Genomic DNA, 22,859 nt, shown 5'->3' with positions numbered 1-22,859 from the left:
GCTTGAGAAAACTTGTTCTGATGCCTGGAGTCCCAAGCAGACTAAAATCCTTGGTATATTAACTCTGAAAAGAAACAAGAAATCTAAATCCTCCTCTTAACATGCATTTTATTCATTGTTGTTATTCAATCACCAAGTTGTCTCTGATTCTTTGTGACCCCATGAACTACAGCATACCAGGCTTCCATGTTCTTCACTGTCTCCCAGAATTTGATCAAATTAGAGCTCATTAAGAGTTTGTCCATTGAGTCAGTGACACCATCCAACCATATCATCCTCCATTGCCCTCTTCTCCTGCCCTCAATCTTTCCCAGCATCAGGGTCTTTCCAATGATAAGATGTTTTACCCACTAAACATGCTTTAATGTCACTTTGAGTAAATATAAATCTGTAGATTGATTATCCATAGATATGCAAAAGAGATGATATAAAGGTAAAATTTGACCTCATTCATCATGGTGTATTGTAGCCAACTATTAGAAAGATGAAAATTCAGCAGATTCTATATTTCACAATGTAGAACAGATATTAAAATCCCATATGTTCCAGTCCATCCTACAGGCAATCAGTCCTGAATATTCATTGGAAAGACTGATGCTGAAGCTGAAGCTTCAATACTTTGGCCACCTGACGCAAAGAACAGACTCCTTTGAAAAGATCGTGATGCTGGGAAAGATTGATGATGGAAGGAGAAGGGGACAGCAGAATGAGATGGTTGGATGTTATCACCAACTCAATGGACATGAATTTGAGTAAACTTCAGGTGATGGACAGGGAGGCTTGACAAGCTGCAGTCCACGGGGTCGCAAAGAGTTGGACATGACTGAGTGACTGAACTGAAGTGATATTGTAGCAGGCAGTTAACTGTGTCTTTAAGAATGATTGGAATCTAAAAAGCATGTAAAAAATAAATGTGTGCCACTATCAGACCCCTTTGTGATTATGGTTTTAGTGTGTCTGGCCTCTGATGCCCTCTCACAATACCTACTGTCTTACTTGGGTTTCTCTTACCTTGGACATGGGGTATCTCTTCAGAAAACTAGCCAATCTGATCACAGGACCACAGTCTTGTCTAACTCAGTGAAACTAAGCCATGGCATGTGGGGCCACCCAGGATGGTCAGGTCATGGTGGAGAGGTCTGACAGAATGTGGTCCACTGGAGAAGGGAATGGCAAACCACTTCAGTATTCTTGCCTTGAGAACCCCATGAACAGTATGAAAAGGCAAAATGATAGGATACTGAAAGAGGAACTCCCCAGGTTGGTAGAAGCCCAATATGCTACTGGAGATCAGTGGAGAAATAACTCCAGAAAGAATGAAAGGATGGAGCCAAAGCAAAACAATAGCCAGTTGTGGATGTGACTGGTGACAGAAGCAAGGTCCAATTCTGTAAAGAGCAATATTGCATAGGAACCTGGAATGTTAGGTCCATGAATCAAGGCAAATTGGAAGTGGTCAAACAGGAGATGGCAAGAGTGAATGTTGACATTCTAGGAATCAGCGAACTAAAATGAACTGGAATGGGTGAATTTAACTCAGATGACCATTATATCTACTACTGTGGGCAGGAATCCCTTGGAAGAAATGGAGTAGACATCATGGTCAACAAAAGAGTCTGAAATGCAGCACTTGGATGCAATCTCAAAAATGACAGAACGATCTCTGTTCGTTTCCAAGGGAAACCATTCAATATCACGGTAATACAAGCCTATGCCCCAACCAGTAATGCTGAAGAAGCTGAAGTTGAACGGTTCTATGAAGACCTACAAGACCTTTTAGAACTAACACCCAAAAAAGATGTCTTTATCATTATAGGGGACTGGAATGCAAAAGTAGGAAGTCAAGAAACACCTGGAATAACAAGGAAATTAGGCCTTGGCATATGGAATGAAGCAGGGTAAAGGCTAATAGAGTTTTGCCAAGAGAACACATTGGTCATAGCAAACACCCTCTTCCAACAACACAAGAGAAGACTCTACACATGGACATCACCAAATGATTAACACTGAAATCAGATTGATTATATTCTTTGCAGCCAAAGATGGAGAAGCTCTATACAGTCAGCAAAAACAAGACTAGGAGCTGACTGTGGCTCAGATCATGAACACCTTATTCCCAAATTCAGACTTAAACTGAAGAAAGTAGGGATAACCAGTAGACCATTCAGGTATGACCTAAATCAAATCCCTTATGACTATACAGTGGAAGTGAGAAATAGATTGAAGGGACTAGATCTGATAGACAGAGAGCCTGATGAACTATGGACAGAGGTTCTTGACATTGTACAGGAGACAGGGATCAAGATCATCCCCATGGAAAAGAAATGCAAAAATGCAAAATGGTTGTCTGAGTAGGCCTTACAAATAGCTGTGAAAAGAAGAGAAGAGAAAAGCAAAGGAGAAAAGGAAAGATATTCCCATTTGAATGTAGAGTTCCAAAGAATAGCAAGGAAAGATAAGAAAGCCTTCCTCAGAGATCAATGCACAGAAATAGAGGGAAACAACAGAATGGGAAAGACTATAGATCTCTTCAAGAAAATTAGAGATACCAAGGGAATATTTTAGGCAAAGATGGGTTCTATAAAGGACAGAAATGGTATGGACCTAACAGAAGCAGAAGATATTAAGAAGAGGTGGCAAGAATACACAGAAGAACTGTACAAAAAAGATCATCATGACTCAGATAATCACAATGGTGTGGTCACTCACCTAAAACCAGACATCCTGGAATGTGAAGTCAAGTGGGTCTTAGAAAGCATCACTACAAACAAAGCTAGTGGATGTGATGGAATTCCAGTTGAGCTATTTCAAATCCTGAAAGACGATGCTGTTAAAGTGCTGCAGTCAATATGCCAGCAAGTTTACAAAACTCAGCAGTGGCCACAGGATTGGAAAAGGTCAGTTTTCATTCCAATCACAAAGAAAGGCAATCCCAAAGAATGCACAAACTACTGCACAATTGCACTCACCTCACACACTAGTAAAGTAATGCTCAAAATTCTCCAAGCCAGGCTTCAGCAATACATGAACCGTGAACTTCCAGATGTTCAAGCTGGTTTTAGAAAAGGCAGAGGAACCAGAGATCAAATTGCCAATATCACTGGATCATCAAAAAAGCAAGAGAGTTCCAGAAAAACATCTATTTCTGCTTTATTGACTATGTCAAAGCGTTTACTGTGTGGATCACAGTAAACTGTGGAAAATTCTGAAAGAGATGGGGATACCAGACCACCTGACCTGCCTCTCGAGAAACCTGTATGCAGGTCAGGAAGCAACACTTAGAACTGGACATGGAACAACAGACTGGTTCCAAAGAGGAAAAGGAAATACATCAGGGCTGTATATTGTCGCCCTGCTTATTTAACTTATATTCAGAGTACATCATGAGAAACGCTGGGCTAGAAGAAGCACATGGTGGAGTCAAGATTGCCTGGAGAAATATCAATAACCTCAGATATGCAGATCACACCACCCTTATGGCAGAAAGTGAAGAAGAACTAAAAAGCCTTTTGATGAAAGTGAAAGAGGAGAGGGAAAAAGTTGGCTTAAAGCTTAACATTCAGAAAACTAAGATCATGGTATCTGGTCCCATCACTTCATGGCAAATAGATGGGGAAACAGTGCAAACAGTGTCAGACTTTATTTTCGGGGCTCCAAAATCACTGCAAATGGTGATTGTAGCCATGAAATTAAAAGACACTTACTCCTTGGAAGGAAAGTTATGACCAACCTAGATAGCATATTAAAAAGCAGAGACATTACTTTGCCAACAAAGGTCCGTCTATTCAAGGCTATGGTTTTTCCAGTGGTCATGTATAGTTGTGAGAGTTGAACTGTGAAGAAAGCTGAGTGCCGAAGAATTGATGCTTTTGAACTGTGATGTTGGAGAAGACTCTTGAGAGTCCCTTGGACTGCAAGGAGATCCAACCAGTCCATCTTAAATGAGATCAGTTCTGGGTGTTCATTGGAAGTACTGATGCTGAAGCTGAAACACCAGTACTTTGGCCACCTTATGTGAAGTGTTGACTCATTGGAAAAGACCCTGATGCTGGGAGGGATTGGGGGCAGGAGGAGAAGGGGACGACAGAGGATGAGATGGCTGGATGGCATCACTGACTCGATGGACATGAGTTTGAGTAATCTCCGGGAATTGGTGATGGACAGGGAGGCCTGGCATCTGTGATTCATGGGGTTGCAAAGAGTCGGACACGATTGAGCGACTGAACTGACTGACTGATCAGACCCCTTACTCATTAACTTAATCAACCTGGTTATGCTCAGCATTTTACTATCAAAAAATGACACACAGATAGTGTTAGGGACTATGCAAGAGGCGCAAGAGACATGGGTTTGATCACTGGTTTGGGAAGATCCCCTGGAGGAGGGCACAGCAACCCACTCCAGTTTCTTGCCTGGAGAAAACCATGGACAGAGGATCCTGGTAGGCTACAGTCCATAGGATAGCAAAGATTGAACACGAGTGAAGCGACTTACCACATATACATTCATCTCTCTAGATAAGTGACATTAGCAATATAGATTTTTAAATACATAATCAATATAAATTCATCTAGAAAAATTATCTTTGAGTAAAGTAATAAGTTGTATGGCAGAAACCAACACATCATTGTAAAGTCATTATACCCTACTAGTAAAATAATGAAGTGAAGTGAAGTCACTCAGTCATGTCTGACTCTTTGCAACCCCATGGACTGTAGACTACCAGGCTTCTCTGTCCATGGAATTATCCAGGCAAGAGCACTGGAGTGGGTTACCATTTCCTTCTCCAGGGGATCTTCCCCACCCAGGGATCGAACCGGAGTCTCCTACATGCAGGCAGATGCTTTACCATCTGAGCCACCAGAGAAGCCCAAAATAATAATAAATTATCAATTTTTAAATTTTCATTAAGTTTTTTTTTCCTAAAAGAGCATAACAACATTGCATTAGATGTACACATCAGAGAGTCTAAAATACTCTAATGCCTGAAGTTTCATGTTACAGTCAAAATGTCGTAAGATACAAAGAGAAAATTCATCCCCGCAAAACTCTGCCAGTAAAAAAAAAAAAAAATACCATTTGAGTAGGGATGTTGTCTGGATTGTTGATGGTTAAATTCCCTGCATCTAGAAAAGTTCTTTAATAACAGCAACAACAAAAAGTGAATGTTTTCTGACAACAATAAAGTGAATGAATGAATGAATGAATCAAGGGACTATAGATGGAACTGAAATTCAGGATAGCATTTAGGGCTAAAGACAAATATATGAATTATAGATATACAGATAGATAAATCCATATTTGCATTCAAGATGAGACTACCAGGAAGGAGAGTGTAAAAAGTACAAAGTTACCAAAAAAGGATCCTAGGAACAATTCATCTCTCTGAGGAAAACTATACTTAGAAATTGAGAAAGGAAATAGACCCCAAAAGGCTGGGCTCAGAATGACACATCAGGAAAGCAGGGGAATGAGGAGTCAATAGTGTCACGGAAATCAACAGAATTCAATGTTTGAAAAAGAAGGAGCCATTCACTTTTTTCAGATGTGTGTGAAGGACACATCAGTAAAGCAGGGGGAAAATGAGGCATCAGTAGTGTCACGGAAATCAACAGAATTCAATGCTTGAAAAGGAAGGAGCCATTCACCTTTTTCAGATGTGTGTGAGAGAGCCTGGAAGATGAGGAGCAGGTTGGGACTGCTTTTTTTTGTAATGAGGAAGTCAGCGGTGTATACATGAACAGCTTCAGTGGAGTGCTGGGGCATAAAGACAGCAAGGAAAATAAATGTGGAAAGCTGAATAAATGATAGTAATCTATTTGACTTCTTGTGTGAAAAATGACAAAAATATGGCAATACCTGAAGGCAGATATGTATATGTTGTAAGTTGATAGGAACTATGTGCTAGTTTTGCAATAATAATACATTTTAAGCTAAATAAACATAGAAATTAATTTTATTTAATCAATATTAACAAATAACATTAAATTTCTCTACTGAGAATTGACTAGGTAGTGGGAAATACCAGTCTTGAATATAGACGTAAATGGAAAAGACAAAAAATAAGCATCATTTCAAGTATACAAATTAAGGATATGCTGAACTTTAACCATGTATTATCTTGCATAACAACCTATTTAAAGGCACTGGAAGCAATATGGTAAAGAATTGAGGTGAATGATCCAAAAATACATTCCCTCTAAATATGCTATTGCACCTTCTATATCTAACCATAACAACATACCTATAGTTCTATGCTAGTCAAACTACAATGTAATTATCTGGTTAATTCTTGATCTCTACCACTAGATTATGAGAATTCTTACACCAAAATCCTATTATTATTTTTTTTACTTATAAACAGTGTCATTTCTGGAGTTCTAGTATATAGATTCTAATTGTACTGTGCTCCAGCTTAGCTGTATAACCCTGCTTAAGTAACTATTCAATTTACTTAACCCTCAATTTGCTTTTCTCTACAATGGGAATAACATTCACACATACCTCAGATGATTCAGCAAGATATATCATGACAAATAAGTGTCAAACTTTTAGCGCAGCACATATAGTAAACATCCAATAAAATTGGTCATTATTATTGTTATTCCCAGGCCAGTGCTGTTTACCACCTAGTTGATACTAAAAATAGTTTCCTTAATTAAACAAGCAATGGGGTGAAGGAATGAATGATATCAGACCTGAAATCCCAATCCAGGAATCACTAAAGGATCAGACACCAAAGACAATGGTAGTTTTTCTCGAAGATCCATGTCACTGTGTCCTTATTTCTGGAAGCAGCATGGAAGGTCTTTGTTGCCTAAAGTGGTGATTCTCAATTGGAAATAAGTCCAGGAATATCATAATTTTGCTTAATTTGTTCTTTGAAACTTAGCGCAGGACCAGAAAGGAATGTATGGTCACGATAATGACAACAAATAGAAAATATTGATCAAACTAAGAGATAGCATATAGCTTCTTGGTAAGAAAAGGAGGGTAGATTTGAGCCTGTAGATTTACTAACAAAGAGGTGGTTTGTGTAGGTGTCTTTGGTACTTGGTTTAGAATACAACTGGGCTCCTGGGATATAAAGACACAAATACACTTGGGAGGGATTGCACAAAAATTTAGCTATAAAAAATGTAAGTGCTTATTTATCATTTTGATAGGTTATGTTATTTTTTAAAGGAAATTATACATTGTCACTTGGAATCTATAAATATTAATGAGCACAAATAGTAAACAAAATATTTGGTTTAAAGCACACTCATTTCAAATTTTAGAGAAAAATAGAATTAATTTGCTTACAATACAATCTTCTTGTTTTCTTTGTAAATATGTGTGTAAGTTTAGCAATTCAGGATAGAATTGCCTACATTTCTTCCAATAAGTTGAACATCTAAGTCTATGGGGAATTTTAAGTACAGAGCAAACACCATAACTCTCCAAAGGTTATAAACTGTTATGGAATGTTGGTACTATCTTGAGAGTTTTGGTCCTCTGACAAGCAATTAAAATTGGTTTTTAAGAAAAATTTGTGTCAAAGAAATCTGTACCAAAAGAGAGATTGTAAAGGAATTAAAAAGATGAATCATGACAAGGGCTGGGAGGAGGGCTTTCATTAAACAATACAAATGATAGTTAAGAAACTTTAAAGACAAACCTACTTTTATTACTCACAGAATATATTTGATAGATTCACCTGAGGATATATAGCTGATGAGCTTCTCTCTGGGCTTATTCCTGAACAACAATAAAGAAGTGAATTTCCATTTCCACAAGAGACACTGCAAAATCTTCTTGTTATTTTTTTATATTACAGTAAATTATTCTTTGATCTTAGCTGCGTAATATCTCTGTGATTGTCATTAGGGGCACATTTTAAAAAGTGCCCCTCTACATGGGTGCATGCTTGTGTGCTAAGTCGCTTCAGTCTGGTCTGATTCTTTTTGACCCTGTGGATCTTAGCCCACCATGCTCCCCTGTCCATGGAATTTTTCAGGGAAGAATACTGGAGTGGATTGCCCCTTTCTTCTCCAGGGAATCTTCCTGACCCAGGGATCGAACTCACATCTCTTATGTCTACTTGCGTTGGCCAAAGGGTTCTTTACCACTAGCCACCTGGTAGTTGATACTTAATATTTGCATATTTAAATTCTGTCAAAAGGCCTCTGTAAGTAAGTAAGTGTTAGTCACTCAGTCATGCCCGACTCTTTGTGACCCCATGGACTGCAGCCCACCAGGCTCCTCTGTCCATGAGATTTTCCAGGCAAGGGTACTGGAGTGGGTTGCCATTTTCTTCTCCAAAAATGCCTCTAGATACTAGTAAATAAATTGTATCCTCTCTGAATTAGTGACAAAAATCACTACTTACTGCTATTATCTGGAAGCTCTCAGAGATACAGGCAGAAATTATTTTTAAGTAAATAATAGCATTCAGGGCACTGAAACAGGATAAGGTGTGGGTTAACATTTACTGGTTTCTATTGATTTTCTTCTCAGAACTCTGAAGTCAGGGAAATTTTGTAAGTGACATTGGTCTCACATTGAGAAAATGTATATTCCTTAGACTACGGTTCCTCATGTAGAGCTTGTATCATTTAGATGGAAATTTCAGTTAAAAAACATCTTCCATGGTCTAGTGCATCTGGACTTTCTTTTTATTGCTGCTATTATTCTTAATCCTGTTCTTGCTCTTGTTTTTTTTGGGGAAAAAAGGTGATTGTTATTTGCTTGTTTGTTTAATTTATATTGACATTTTAAAAATATGAGTTTTAAGAAACAAGTCAGAAGTAGGAAGAATACAAAACTGGATCTTATATTTTACTTTCTTATGTGAAAAAACTGTACTATTACATTACAAATATTTAAATATTTAATTATGATGCAAAATATCCATGGCTTATATAAAATTTTAAAGTAATCAGTCATATAAAACAGCATGTGAAATCTTAAAATAATGCTTAAATAAAATAGAGCCAGAATTATTACTATTATGGTGTTTTAAAATCACACCCACTGGGGGCAACGTATTAGGGTTTTAAAAATCTATTAAGAATTTACAAAATCAATTAAAAATTTAGATACATATTGAAGAAGGAACCACCCCAAGACAAAAATATGTCTGCTATTACAGGAACAGACAAATCTCTTTCATCTTCATGGAATCTCTTTAATTTCTCATAAACAATCTGGCACCCTTTAACGACTGCTTCTCCTGTTTAGTTTCATATCTCACCTTTGGAGTGTTGACACCTTATTTGGAGTCAGCAGATGTTCATTTGATTTCCCCTCCCTATCCAAGTGCTTCATCTTCCTCCTTTATACTGTAAAGACCCAGCTCATTCTTCACCTGTCATATTATGTTATTCCTTGCCCTCTACTTCTCCCTATCTCTGAATTGCAGTGCCCTAATTGTTTCCTGCCTATCATGCTGCCCTAATTTTTAACAGCTTATTTTACTGTCCTGTTTCTTTGAATCTGAATCCTTTTGTCCTTCATTCATCCTTTCATTTGACTGTTGTAGGAGAATGGACACATTTATTTGGGTATCAAAAAATTGAAAAGAATATGAAATGGTTACAAGCACACAAGAAAATATAAGATAAGGTGTAACTTCCCTCTACTTGTTTTCTCAACATTTGCCAAGTTTTATTATTTAAATGAAATGCACTAAATTCATAGAGCTCTTAAATAAAGTATGCTGCTGCTGCTGCTAAGTTGCTTCAGTCATGTCAACTCTGTACGACCCCACAGGCGGCAGCCCACCAGGCTCCCCCGTCCCTGGGGTTCTCCAGGCAAGAACACTGGAGTGGGTTGCCATTTCCTTCTCCAATGCAAGAAAGTGAAAAGTGAAAGTGAAGTCACTCAGTCGTGTCCAACTCTTTGCGACCTCATGGACTGCAGCCTACCAGGCTCCTCCATCCAAGGGATTTTCCAGGCAAGAGTACTGGAGTGGGGTGCCATTGCCTTCTCTGCAAATAAGGTATGACATCTTTAGAAATATTAAAGAAAATTCTTGACACAAAGAACAGAAGAATGTGCTTTATAATTATTTTGTAGTCCAGGAAGCCACCATGTTGAGAAATTAATGCATTGTGTTTTCTATTATTTCCTCAGCAAACTCAGCTCATTTTAAAAACCATTAAGGCCCTCCAACTAATAAAAAAAAAAAAAAAAAAAAAACCATTAAGGCTACTTTAAAGAGTTTGAGAATAAGCTCTTCAAAAACTTATAAAGATATTAACATAATTTTAACTTTATTAAATAAAATACTAAGTTTAAGAGTGATAAGGGACATTTGGATAAAGGATAGTAAGAACATAATTTAAATTTTTAAAGTTTAGATATGATGAAGCCTAGTGGTTATTTGAATTACAAATAGGACACCTGACTACTAGATAGGGCAATGAGTTACACAAATTGCAAGAAAAGCTAACTAGAATGATTAGGGCTTTAAAGATTCCTGACTCCAGGTTGAGTCTTTAGAATACAGTATATTTGAACTTCAATCCCCCAATCTCTGTGATTCACATCCTGGAAAACAAACACTAAGCTTCAATCAACAAAAAGTCAAAGTGAACATTTTGCTTGGTTCCATATTAAACTTTACTATATAGGTTGATATTTTTTGAGCAATGATCTACAGAAGAGCCCCTGTAGATGGAGTGGCAACCCACTCCACTGTTCCAACCTGGAAAAATTCCAAGGACAGAAGAGCCCAGCGGGCTACAGTCCATAGGGTTGTAGAAGAGTCAGACACGACTGAGCACAAGAACTATTCAATGAGGTCATTCTTAGAATTACTGACTTGATCATACCCAATATTCCAGACCATAGGTCTGTAAATTTTACCTGCAAAGGACCAGATTGTATATATTTTAGGCCTTGCAAGCTATCTGGCTTCTGCTGCAATTATTCACCATTTCCTTGTGGCACTGAGACAGTCATACACAATTTCTAAACATAAGTCCATGTCTGAATTCCCATTAAGTTTTATTTCTGGACACCAAAATTTCAATATCATATCATTTCCCTGTGTTAGAAACTATGATTCTTGTTTTTTTTTTTTTTTTTTAATCTTACCTTTAAAAATGTGTGAAAATAATTCTGCACTTGTGAACCATATAAATATAGTTCATGCATCAGATTGATCCAAAATACTGTTTTTCCCTGAGTGAGAAAATCACAGTGTTAGTTAAACACAGGAGTATGGTTGGAAAATCCACTGTAGTTTTCTACTAAAAAAATAATTTATATAAAAACTAGACTGATTTGTTCTTAGAATATACAGAGTATGGAAAAAGAGACACACTCATTGAGAGTACGTATGATGCCTGACACTCTTTAAATATATTGCAGGCATGTAAACAGATGTTGCTACCATATCCCTGAGCTGAAAATTGAGACTAGCAACTCTAATAGGAAAGGGTTAACTAACTCACCCAGGAACACTCAGCTATTAGGTAATCAAACTCAGGGTTCTGATCCAAGACTACTGGACTCTGAGGACTAGGTTCAGTCCATTTACTATATTGAAATAAAGTTAATGTTAAATAAATAAAATATATGCTGTTTGATTCCCAAGTAATATATGATACTCCTTCAAAAAAGTCTGAGATCGATTAGTGGTGACAGCATTTCAGATATCATTATGCAGAAAAGGCTGCTGAGAAATTCCCCTTGCAAGGAAGATAAAAGCTTAGGGAAAAGGATGAAAGGAGAAGCTTAGCCAAATCTGCTCCATAAAACTTGACTTGCCCTTTTATGTTTAAGCAGCTGAAGGCCACACAGTGGTCTGAGTTCAAAACCGCTGCTTACCCCAAGTGGAAAGTGGTCTTTCGGGGTGAAGGAATGCTTTGCAGGCCTATGCTGCTTTGTTTATGCAAGCAGAGAACTGCTGTTCTAGGAAGCTGGCAAAAACCGACATTTCCTTAGTTTTGCTGGCTCTGCAAAACCTTCTGCACAGCTGTATTCAAACCCATTAGCTCAACCTTTCAGAAAATCCTCTCGCAGAAATTGCTTAGAGGTACACAGGCCGACAGGTGCTGTGTGTTTTGAGAGCTTTACCTTTCGGAAGCAGGCTCAGCATTCTTTTGCTTAATTGGTCTGTGGAGACTGGTCATTTTGGAGAAGGAAGTTCCACACCCCTGAGAGAATGACATCTATTTCAGCCCATAATCAGCTAATTTAAAGAAAGGGACTAGGAGTAGCTCCAGGGGATGCTTACCCTCCGCTCTGTGTGGGGTGGGACTGGGAGGGCTACAGAAAGCACATCAAGCAATGTAAAATTAAGGGGAGATTGGGAATAGAGAAAATCAGTTTTCAAAATACATGAAGTCCATTACTTCAAAATCCAGACATACAGGTACCTCTAAGCACACTGAAACACTAACATTTAAAAGTGAATATCTGAGTTTGATTACAGTTTGATTACACAGTTATCTGAACTGTGGTATTTCACATTTAGATAAGCATTGTCTACCACACAGAATGAGTTTCCTAAGCTCAATGGATTTTTGCAGTGGAAAATGATCAAAAGGATAGAGAAAATGGGTCCTTGAATCACAAAGATGTGCCCGGTAATGCTTTAGGAAACAGAGATGGAAAACTGACACTTCCTGAGGCCCTCAGTCATGTCCTTGTTATGCCACCTCTGACAATGTAACTTTGGGGACCTTAACCTGTCTGTGCTTCTATTTCTTTAACTTAGAAACCAAACTCAATTGAATTATCTTACATGACAAAATACATTAATATCCTCATCTCCAGTCTTACCCATCTACTTTCTCTGGATGTACTAAGTCACTTCAGTCATGTCCAACTCTTTGGGACCCCATGGATTGTAGCCTGCCAGGCTCCTCCGCCCATGGGATTTCCCAGGCAAGAATATTAGAGTGGGTTGCCATTTCCTTCTCCAGGGGATCTTTCGACTGCAGGGGTGGAACCCACATCTCTTACATCTCCTGGATTGGAGCCAGATTCTTTACCACTAGCACCTCCTGGGAAGCACCGGTCTACTTTCTAAGCTAAGGCTTTAATTTATGATGAGCTTGGTGATGGTGCATCTACAAGAGTTAATAGCCATGGATCAAACTACAGCTAGTTGCTGAATATGAAGTGTTGGGTAGTTAGAATAGGAAAAGGAGTCTGAAATGATGATAACTAAAAGACAAAGAAAAGGAAAAACCTGTGAAAATGAAACAAAAGAAAATCCGTGGACTGAAGTGAGAATTTCTAGGCCCACAGTGTGAAATGTTGGGGGGAGTGTGTAATTTCCTTGGTTCTGTCTAGCTGCAGCAAATATTTGAAATGGTGGACCAGTGTGACATCTGGGCTCCAGCTCAGAGTTTTATTCAACAAGCGAACGAAAGTATACCCTCCAGGCTTGAGGGCAGGCCGACTCCTAAGGAGAGGAATTCTCAATTCTTCTTGGCATCCTCTTTTTATAAGTTTTTCTTTCCTCCCCCCCCCCCCCCGCCCCGCTGAGCCTGCCCTATGCAAATTGGGCTAGCCAGGAGAGCTGTTTGTTTCACCTGAAGTTCTTACTCCAGTTAGTGGATTTTCTTTTGTACCATTTTCATGGGCTTTTCCCTTTCTTTGTCTTTTCAGTTCAGTTCAGTTCAGTTGCTCAGTAGTGTCCAACTCTTTGTGACCCCATGGACTGCAGCATGTCAGGCTTCCCTGTCCATCACCAACTCCCAGAGCCTACTCAAACTCATGTCTGTTGTGTCAGTATTGCCATCCAACCATCTTATCTTCTGGCATCCCCTTCTCCTCCCGCCTTCAATCTTTCCCAGCATTAGGGCCTTTTCAAATGAGTCAGTTCTTCGCATCAGGTGGTCAAAGTATTGGAGTTTCAGCTTCAGCATCAGTCCTTCCAATGCATATTCAGGACTGATTTCTTTTAGAATGGACTGGTTGGAGTCCATTGCAGTCCACTGCAGACTCCTTGCAGTCCAAGGGACTCTCAAGAGTCTTCAACACCACAGTTTAAAACCATCAATTCTTCTGCACTCAGCTTCCTTTATAGTCCCACTCTCACATCCATATATGACTACTGGAAAAACCATAATTTTGACTGGATGGACCTTTTTTGGCAAAGTAATGTCTTCTTTTAAATATTCTATATAGGTTAATCATAACTTTTCTTCCAAGTAGCAAGCGTCTTTTAATTTCATGTCTGCCGTCACCATCTGCAGTGATTTTGGAGCCCCAAAATAAAGTCTTTCACTGTTTCCACTGTTTCCCCATTTATTGGCCTTGAAGTGATGGGACCGGATGCCATGATCTTAGTTTTCTGAATGTTGAGTTTTAAGCCAACTTTTTCCACTCTCCTCTTTCACTTTCATCAAGAAGCTCTTTAGTTCTTCTTCGCTTTCTGCCTTAAGTGTGGTGTTATGTTTGTCTTTTAATCACTGCCATTTTGGACTCCTTTTCTTATTCTAACTACATAACAGAATAAAAAAATGAAACAAAGCCCAGTAAATTACATTAAATAATACATCCTTAACATGTATTAAATTAACATTAAATATAATGTTTAGCTCTTACTATTTTGAATTAAAAGTAAGAAATGATTTTTAAATGCATCCTGGTGGCAAAAGTGTAAGAATATGCCAAGATGACTGATAACCAATTATAATTTCTCCTGAATATTACAAAAGGCTTCTGTCATTCTCTAAGTGGTTATTGAAAAGTCCAGGAGCTATTTTATATTTCTGTTTTATTTTACAATAAACACTCTTTGTAAAAATAAATACAATAAAAATGACAAACTTTTGCAAAGACATATCAACAAGAGCTGGGTAAAATATTTGACTGTTTTCTTCAATTCTAGTTTAGAAAACATTAAAAAAAAGAAGCTAAAATACAAAAAAGATATTCAGAAAAACGTCTTTAAAAATAGAATCAGCAAAACACTCTCCGACATAAATCACAGCAGGAACCTCTATGACCCACCTCCCAGAATATTGGAAATAAAAACAAAAATAAACAAATGGGACCTAATTAAACTTAAAAGCTTTTGCACAACAAAGGAAACTATAAGCAAGGTGAAAAGACAGCCTTCAGAATGGGAGAAAATAATAGCAAATGAAGAAACAGACAAAGGATTAATCTCAAAAATATACAAGCAACTCCTGAAGCTCAATTCCAGAAAAATAAATGACCCAATCAAAAAATGGGCCAACGATCCAAACAGGCATTTCTCCAAAGAAGACATACAGATGGCTAACAAACACATGAAAAGATGCTCAACATCACTCATTATCAGAGAAATGCAAATCAAAACCACAATGAGGTACCATTACATGCCAGTCAGGATGGCTGCTACCCAAAAGTCTACAAGCAATAAATGCTGGAGAGGGTGTGGAGAAAAGGGAACCCTCTTACACTGTTGGTGGGAATGCAAACTAGTACAGCCACTATGGAGAACAGTGTGGAGATTTCTTAAAAAACTGGAAACATAGCTGCCATATGACCCAGCAATCCCACTCCTGGGCATACACACTGAGGAAACCAGATCTGAAAGAGACACGTGCACCCCAATGTTCATTGCAGCACTGTTTATAATAGCCAGGACATGGAAGCGACCTAGATGCCCATCAGCAGACAAATGGATAAGGAAGCTGTGGTACATATACTCCATGGAATATTACTCAGCCATTAAAAAAGAATTCATTTGAATCAGTTCTAATGAGATGGATGAAACTGGAGCCCATTATACAGAGTGAAGTAAGCCAGAAAGATAAACACCAATACAGTATACTAATGCATATATATGGAATTTAGAAAGATGGTAACGATAACCCTATATGCAAAACAGAAAAAAAGAGACACAGATGTACAGAACAGACTTTGGGACTCTGCGGGAGAAGGTGAGGGTGGGATGTTCTGAGAGAATAGCATTGAAACATGTATATTATCTAGGGTGAAACAGATTACCAGCCCAGGTTGGATGCATGAGACAAGTGCTCAGGGCTGGTGCACTGGGATGACCCAGAGGGATGGGATGGGGAAGGAGGCGGGAGGGGGGATCGGGATGGGGAACACATGTAAATCCATGGCTGATTCATGTCAATGTATAGCAAAAACCACTACAATATTGTAAAGTAATTAGCCTCCAACTAATAAAAATAAATGAAAAAAAAAATAGAATCAGAACCATTAAAAATGGAAATAACCAGATATATTTAAAAAATTACAGCATATAAGTAAATATGATGACTATCATTTCAGATGAATCATGTGGTAAAAACTAATGCAACATAATACAGCAAATATCAAATGGGAAAACTCAAGACAAGCTCTATTAAGCTAGACATTTGAGCATTCAAAAGGGGGAATAGTGCTTAGAAAAATACCTGGAATATTATTTAATTAGCATACAAATTTTATTCTGTTTTATAACAAAGAATGACCTACAATTAAAGATAATATTCTACAGTTGGAGATAAATTATTATGAGGAATACATTTTTATTTAAGTGATACAAAGTAGCTGGATTTTATCAGATACAAAATAATGAAACAGTAGTAAAAAATAAACAATGGTTGTAAATTAGTAGTCGAATATTTTAGTAGTCTCTAAATTTAGATTATGGAGAAGGAAATTGCAACCCACTCCAGTACTCTTACCTGGAGAATCCCAGGGATGGCGGAACCTGGTGGGCTGCCATCTATGGGGTCACACAGAGTCGGACATGACTGAAGCGACTTAGTAGCATATTAACATATGAAAATAGACAAAAAAGTTGTGCAGGACAAAGTTAAAACAGCTTTATTCAAGGCTATAGTATTGGAGGGGCCAGGTGATCATAGATGATTCACATTTGCTAATTGGCCTTACCCAGAGGAAGAGCAAACTTTCTCACATCCTTATGAATGGAAGTCATTGTGCAACTTGGATCCAAGCACCCACTGAAGCTGAACCTCTGTCTTCCCTCAGACACTGAGAGGTGTGTGTTAGCTTCCCTGATTGCATTTCAAAGGGAAGGTTCAGGTTCTTGGGAAAGACCATCCTGGGTTGTAAAACTGCTCAAAGGCTTTTAAAAACTTCTAAATATCAAAAGGGCAGAGAACTTTGCAGTTACAAATTTTCTAAAACAAATCCAATTGATAAAAGGGTTTCCCAGGTTGTTGTTCAGTTACTCAGTCCTGTCCAGCTCTTTGCTACCTTATTGATGGCAGCACGCTGGGCTTCCTTGTCCTTCACCATCTCCCGGAGCTTGCTCAAACGCATGTCTATTGAGTCGGTGATGGCATCCAACCATCTTGTCCTCTGTCGTCCCCTTCTTCTCCTTCCTTCAATCTTTTCCAGCATCAGGGTCTTTTCCAAGGAGTCCTCTCTTCACATCAGGTGACCAAAGTTTTGGAGCTTCAGCTTCAGCATCAGTCCTTCCAATGGCTATTCAGGGCTGATTTCCTGTAGGATTAACTGGTTTGATCTTGCTGTCCAAGGGACTCTCAAGAGTCTTTTCCAGCATCACAAGTTTAAAGAGGTCAGTTCTTTGGCACTCACCCATCACATCCATACATAAATACTGGAAAAACCATAGCTTTGACTACACGGACTTTTGTTGGCAAAGTAATGTCTTGCTTTTTAATCCTCTAAGTTTGTCGTAGCTTTTCTTCCAGGGAGCAAGTGTCTTTTAATTTCATGGCTGCAGTCACCATCTGCAGTGATTTTGGAGACCAAGAAAATAAAGTCTGTCACTGTTTCCCCATCTATTTGTGATGAAGTGATGGGACAAGATCATGATGCCATGATCTTAGTTTTTTGAATGTTGAGTTTTAAGCCAGCTTTTTCACTATCTTCTTTTCACCTCCATCAAGAGGCTGTTTAATTCCTCTTCACTTTCTGCCATTAGAGTGGTGTTATCTGCATGACAAATTGATTCCAATCTTGATTCTAGCTTGAGGTTCATCCAGCCAAGCATTTTGCATGATGTCCTCTACATATAAGTTAAATAAGTAGGGTAACAATATACAGCTTCAATGTACTTCTATCCCAATTTTGAACCAGTCCATTGCTCCTTGTCCCAAGTGGTTCAGTGGTAAAGAATCCACCTGCCAAGCTGGAGACACGGATTTGATCCCTGTGCCAGGAAGATCCCCTGGAGAAGGAAATGGCAATCCACTCCAGTATTTTTGCCTGAAAAATCCCATGGACAGAGGAACCTGGCAGACTATATAGTCCATGGAGTCCCAAAGAGTTGAACCCAACTTAGTGAAACAATAACAAAGAAAAGGGAAGTCAAAAGTCTAGATATAAGGAGAATGTTTTCTAAAGTTTAGTCAAGCTGAGGGGACTCTTAGGGCTTTTTTGGTGAGTATAAGTAGTAACAAAGTGTTATTATATTTTTTCCCTCAGAATCCATTACTGCTACATCAATTTTGTTGTTGTTGTTGTTTAGTCATTAAGTCGTGTCCAACTCTTTTGCAACCACATGGGCTGTGGCCTGCCAGACTCCTCTGTCCATGGGATTTCCCAGGCAAGAATACTGGAGTGGGTTGCTATATCCTTCTCCAGAGGATCTTCCTGACTCAGGGATAGAACCCGCATCTCCTTCATTGGCAGGTGAATTCTTACCAATGAGCCACCAGGGAAGCCATAGATTAGGTAGGGATAGACAAATGTGGAACTAGAAGATCTGAAATTTACAAGCAGAATATTCAATAATTGGCATTCATTCTTGCATTGATTTTTAAATAATAGAAGCTTATTTATTTTTAAATAACAGAAGCTTTTACAGAAAAGCACTTTCTAAGAACACTGTGGACCACACTTATATATGTGGCTGCTCAACCTTGAAAATCATCTACATACTGACAGAAGCATTTAATATTGTAATTTGTAATGGCTGAAATGCCACTACTTTAGCTAGCTATAGGCCTCCCCCAAATTTCCCATCTGCAAAACTCTGTTAGGGAGCATGAGAGCTAGATTGAAAAAGAAGGTGCCCTGTGTCACATAATCCCACTTCCCCAAAAGTTTATTTTTTTAAGTAATTTTATTTATGTATTTATTTTTGGCTGTGCGGGGTCTTCACTGTTGCATAGGCTTTCCTCTAGTCAAGGGGAGCAGGGGCTATTTAGTTGTGGTGTGTGGGCTCCTCATTGCGGTGGATTCTTACTGTGGAATGCAGGCCCTAGAGTATAAGCTCTAGCGTGCAGGGGCTTAGTTGCTCCACAGCATGTGAGATATTCCCAGATCATGGATAGAACCAATGTCTCCTGCATCGGCAGGCGGGTTCTTTACCACTGAGCCACCAGGGAAGCCTCCATCCTAATTACTCAGAGGTTTATGCCACGGTGAATTAATTTCTCAAACTGGCTGCATATCAGGATGGCATTGAAGATTTGTAGTGATGTAAGCTTGGCCCTACCTCAGATTTCTGAACTAGTATGATTTAGTGTGATACCTAAGGGATAATGTATAGATAGATAGACAGGTAGATGGATAGATATTTCAAATCTCCAGGCCAGCCAAGTCACATGCTGCAGTCTAGAATTTAGGAACCGCGGAGGCAGACCTTCTGACTCCTCTGGTTCACAAAGAAAGGAACTGGCCAGGGCTGAGTACTGTCTGCTAGAAGGAAACAATTCTTCCATCTGAATCTAACTGTCAAGATAGCAAGGATGCTGACATTAACTGAGCTCAGTGTTAGGATCTCAGTATCACTACCATTTAACAGAGCCAATATGTAATGAATCTTTAAGTAACATCAGAAATACTTGAAGAAGATGCTCAAGACATTATTACAGCCACTGTTCTATTCATCTTAGCTGATCCCTGATCCTCCAACCTCTCCTGTCAGATCCTTAATCCTTCATGCCCAAACCCAGTTGGCCTTCCAATAATGAATTAGACCAAAAGAAGATTAATAAACTGTAACACACAAAAAGGCCAATCTATAAGTCATAGCAGGAACAACAGCAACAAAATATTACTTTACATGAGTACATTTATAATTAGGAAAAGTCAATCTATCAACATCATTTTGGAAAAAGGGTAAGAAATCAGGTAGATCATGAGTTTTCTTTTTTTTTTTTTTAATTTGGAAAATAATGAATATTATATATCCCAAGTGAAGTGAGTTTGCTGAAAATATTTAAAATTATTAATATTATGCTATTGTCAATTATTCCATAACTAATCTGAAGAAACTTCTGGAATCCTGGCAATCAAGGTATATTATAACTGTGCTAGTCAAATGATGACTTGTGAACTAGGCTCAATCCACAAAGAGAAACTGAGTGTAAGTATTTTGCAGTTTCTAGAAATGTGAAAGTGTTATATTATCTCTGTTGAAGCTGAAAAATGAAACTGAGTTTATATCTTTTACTTAATGTTTATAATAACACATATTTTAATATTTTATAAAATTATTATACCATGATGACTTAACCACACAAAAACACAACTGCTCTTTAACAGAGATGGTTTGAAAAGTACTGCTTTGAATAACACTATGTAAAATACTAAGAAGACTTCAGGTTAAATAAAAAATAAACAAGTTTATCTCCTATGAGACTCCTCAGACCTTTAAAATTGAAATGTGCACTGTGAATCTCAAGAAGAAAATTTAATAGGTCTTTGCAATGTATTTGAATATAGACTTTTCTTACACTTCATCTTATGATCTCATGAGAGTAGGATTCCTCAGAACACTTGGGAAATAGTTCTTGGAAAATAATTAATGGGTGCTTGGGAATTGTCAAGTGAGTCTGTACATAGAAATGAACTTAGCATCTTCCAGAAATTGCGATTCATTTTCCAGAAAGGGAATCAATTATATACTTGAGAAAGAAAATATTTTATTCAGTTAACTGAGAAGTAAAACACAGAAGAAAAAGAAACTGAATCTGACTCCCCTATATCTCTAAATTCAATGAATACGGACTTCTTGAAAGCTTACTGTGTGCTGCTTTCTACTTTTAAGACAGTTACTCAAAAAACATTTGAAGCAACAAACGTTACATTTTTCCTAAAGGAGACTGGGTAGCTAATGGAAAATATTTGGGGCCTTACTTTGGAAATTGTTTTGTGTGCAAAATATTTGAAAATGTAGTTTCTTTGTCTTTTATAACTTCCTAGAGCCCTAGAAGATGATAAACTATATATATATATATTTTTTCATGAAGAGACTAGAAACAAATTGACTTCAATATATTTCACACGTTTAATAGGATAGAAACAAAGACAATACATTATGTAAGAAAAGGCTGAGCAGTACTATAGTCTATTAAATAAGGATACTTTCAGTGCTGCCTTAAGGGCCTGAAGGTACTTTTCATCTCAAAACAATTCTCTGATGCTTTTGCTTATTTATTCATTCACCTGCCTGTTAAATTCCAGTGAACCAAATCACTCTGCATTTCCACCTCATGGCTGTGGCCCCTTAGAGAGCTTTCTATGAACCATGCCCATGCCTTTCTGAATGTCAAATCTCTAAAACTGATAACGCTCAACAATGAAGATATTGCATAATTTTAAACTATAATATTGTTGAGTCTTCAGAGTGTCTAAAGGGTGTATGAAAAACTCCCTAAACATGAGGTTTTGTATATTGAATATGAGAAGACAAAGCAAAAGCAGTGAATTGACAGTCAATGTCAGGGTTCATGCATGCTAAGTCGCTTCAGTTGTGTCTGACTCTGTGACCCTATGGACTGTAGTCCAACAGGCTCCTCTGTCCATGGGATTCTCCAGGCAAGAATACTAGAGTGGGTTGTCGCGCCCTCCTCCAGAGGATCTTACTGATGCAGGGATGGAATGCACATCTCCTCCATTACAAAAGAACATTGTCATTGAGTTCATTTGATTTAACCCTGTGGATTAGACAATTTGGGGAAGATTTCATTGAAGAGGTATTTGGAATGATAATTTAAAGGTGAATAAGACCAAGAGAAAGCATATTCTAAGGGAGAATATGTGATTAGGAATAGAGGAAAATGCACAACATATTTGAAACATAGCAAGTGGTCTAGCATGACTAGTTCAATGATATAGGAAAAAAATTACCTAAACTCTCACTAAGATTGATCACAGTCTCATTATAAGTAACAACACATATTAAGCTAGAGAGGTGATATAAAGATGTTAAATGATTGGAAACTCCATATCACTGAAGATTTTTAAATAGCAGCTCAAACAGTTTTTTAGAAAATTTAGTCTGGCTACTATGTGGGGTGAAGAGAAAGTCTTTAAGAAATCTCAGAAAAGTCTCTTTATAAAAATCACTTTTCAGTTGATCCAACTAAACTATATTCTTAGCCATGAATGAAACAGAAAGGTTATTCTGGGAGACATGGCAACTACTGTTACTAATACCAACCAAAAACTATAATAGGATGGGAGTGAGGAGTCAGTGATTGAACAAAGTTATTTATTTCCAAAACATTAAGCCCACCCACACAAGAAAACCTCTGATGGAATGTTTTCTGTTTAAAAAAAAAAAAAAAAAAACTACTGCATAAGGATTCCCACAGGCTGATATTTAGATATACAGACAAGGATGTAAAGATGGAACAATGTCTTATAAATGTGGACTAGTTTATATACGTGTGGATTGAAATTTAGGAGAAAGCTCATAATAAAATTTTAATATTTAAGAGTCAGCTGCCAATAGATTATGTTTGGAGATGTGATAGAGAATCATTTCCTAGGCAGGTTGATAAGAAGTCTAGGGGTCCCCAAGGAGAGAGGGGTCTGGAATTCTCAAGGAGGAAGAAAGGACAAACTTTTTACTTTTTCCCCTCCTCTACATTCCTTAGGATTATATAACAATGATGCATCCTGCCTGAGGATAGTCTCTGGATTAAACCTTCTGGCTAATCCTGTTATCTTAAAATGTAAAT

This window comes from Dama dama, chromosome 17 (genome assembly GCF_033118175.1).
Source record: "Dama dama isolate Ldn47 chromosome 17, ASM3311817v1, whole genome shotgun sequence".
NCBI classification, from domain to species: Eukaryota; Metazoa; Chordata; class Mammalia; order Artiodactyla; family Cervidae; genus Dama; species Dama dama.
Note: the sequence above shows the minus strand (reverse complement) of the source record.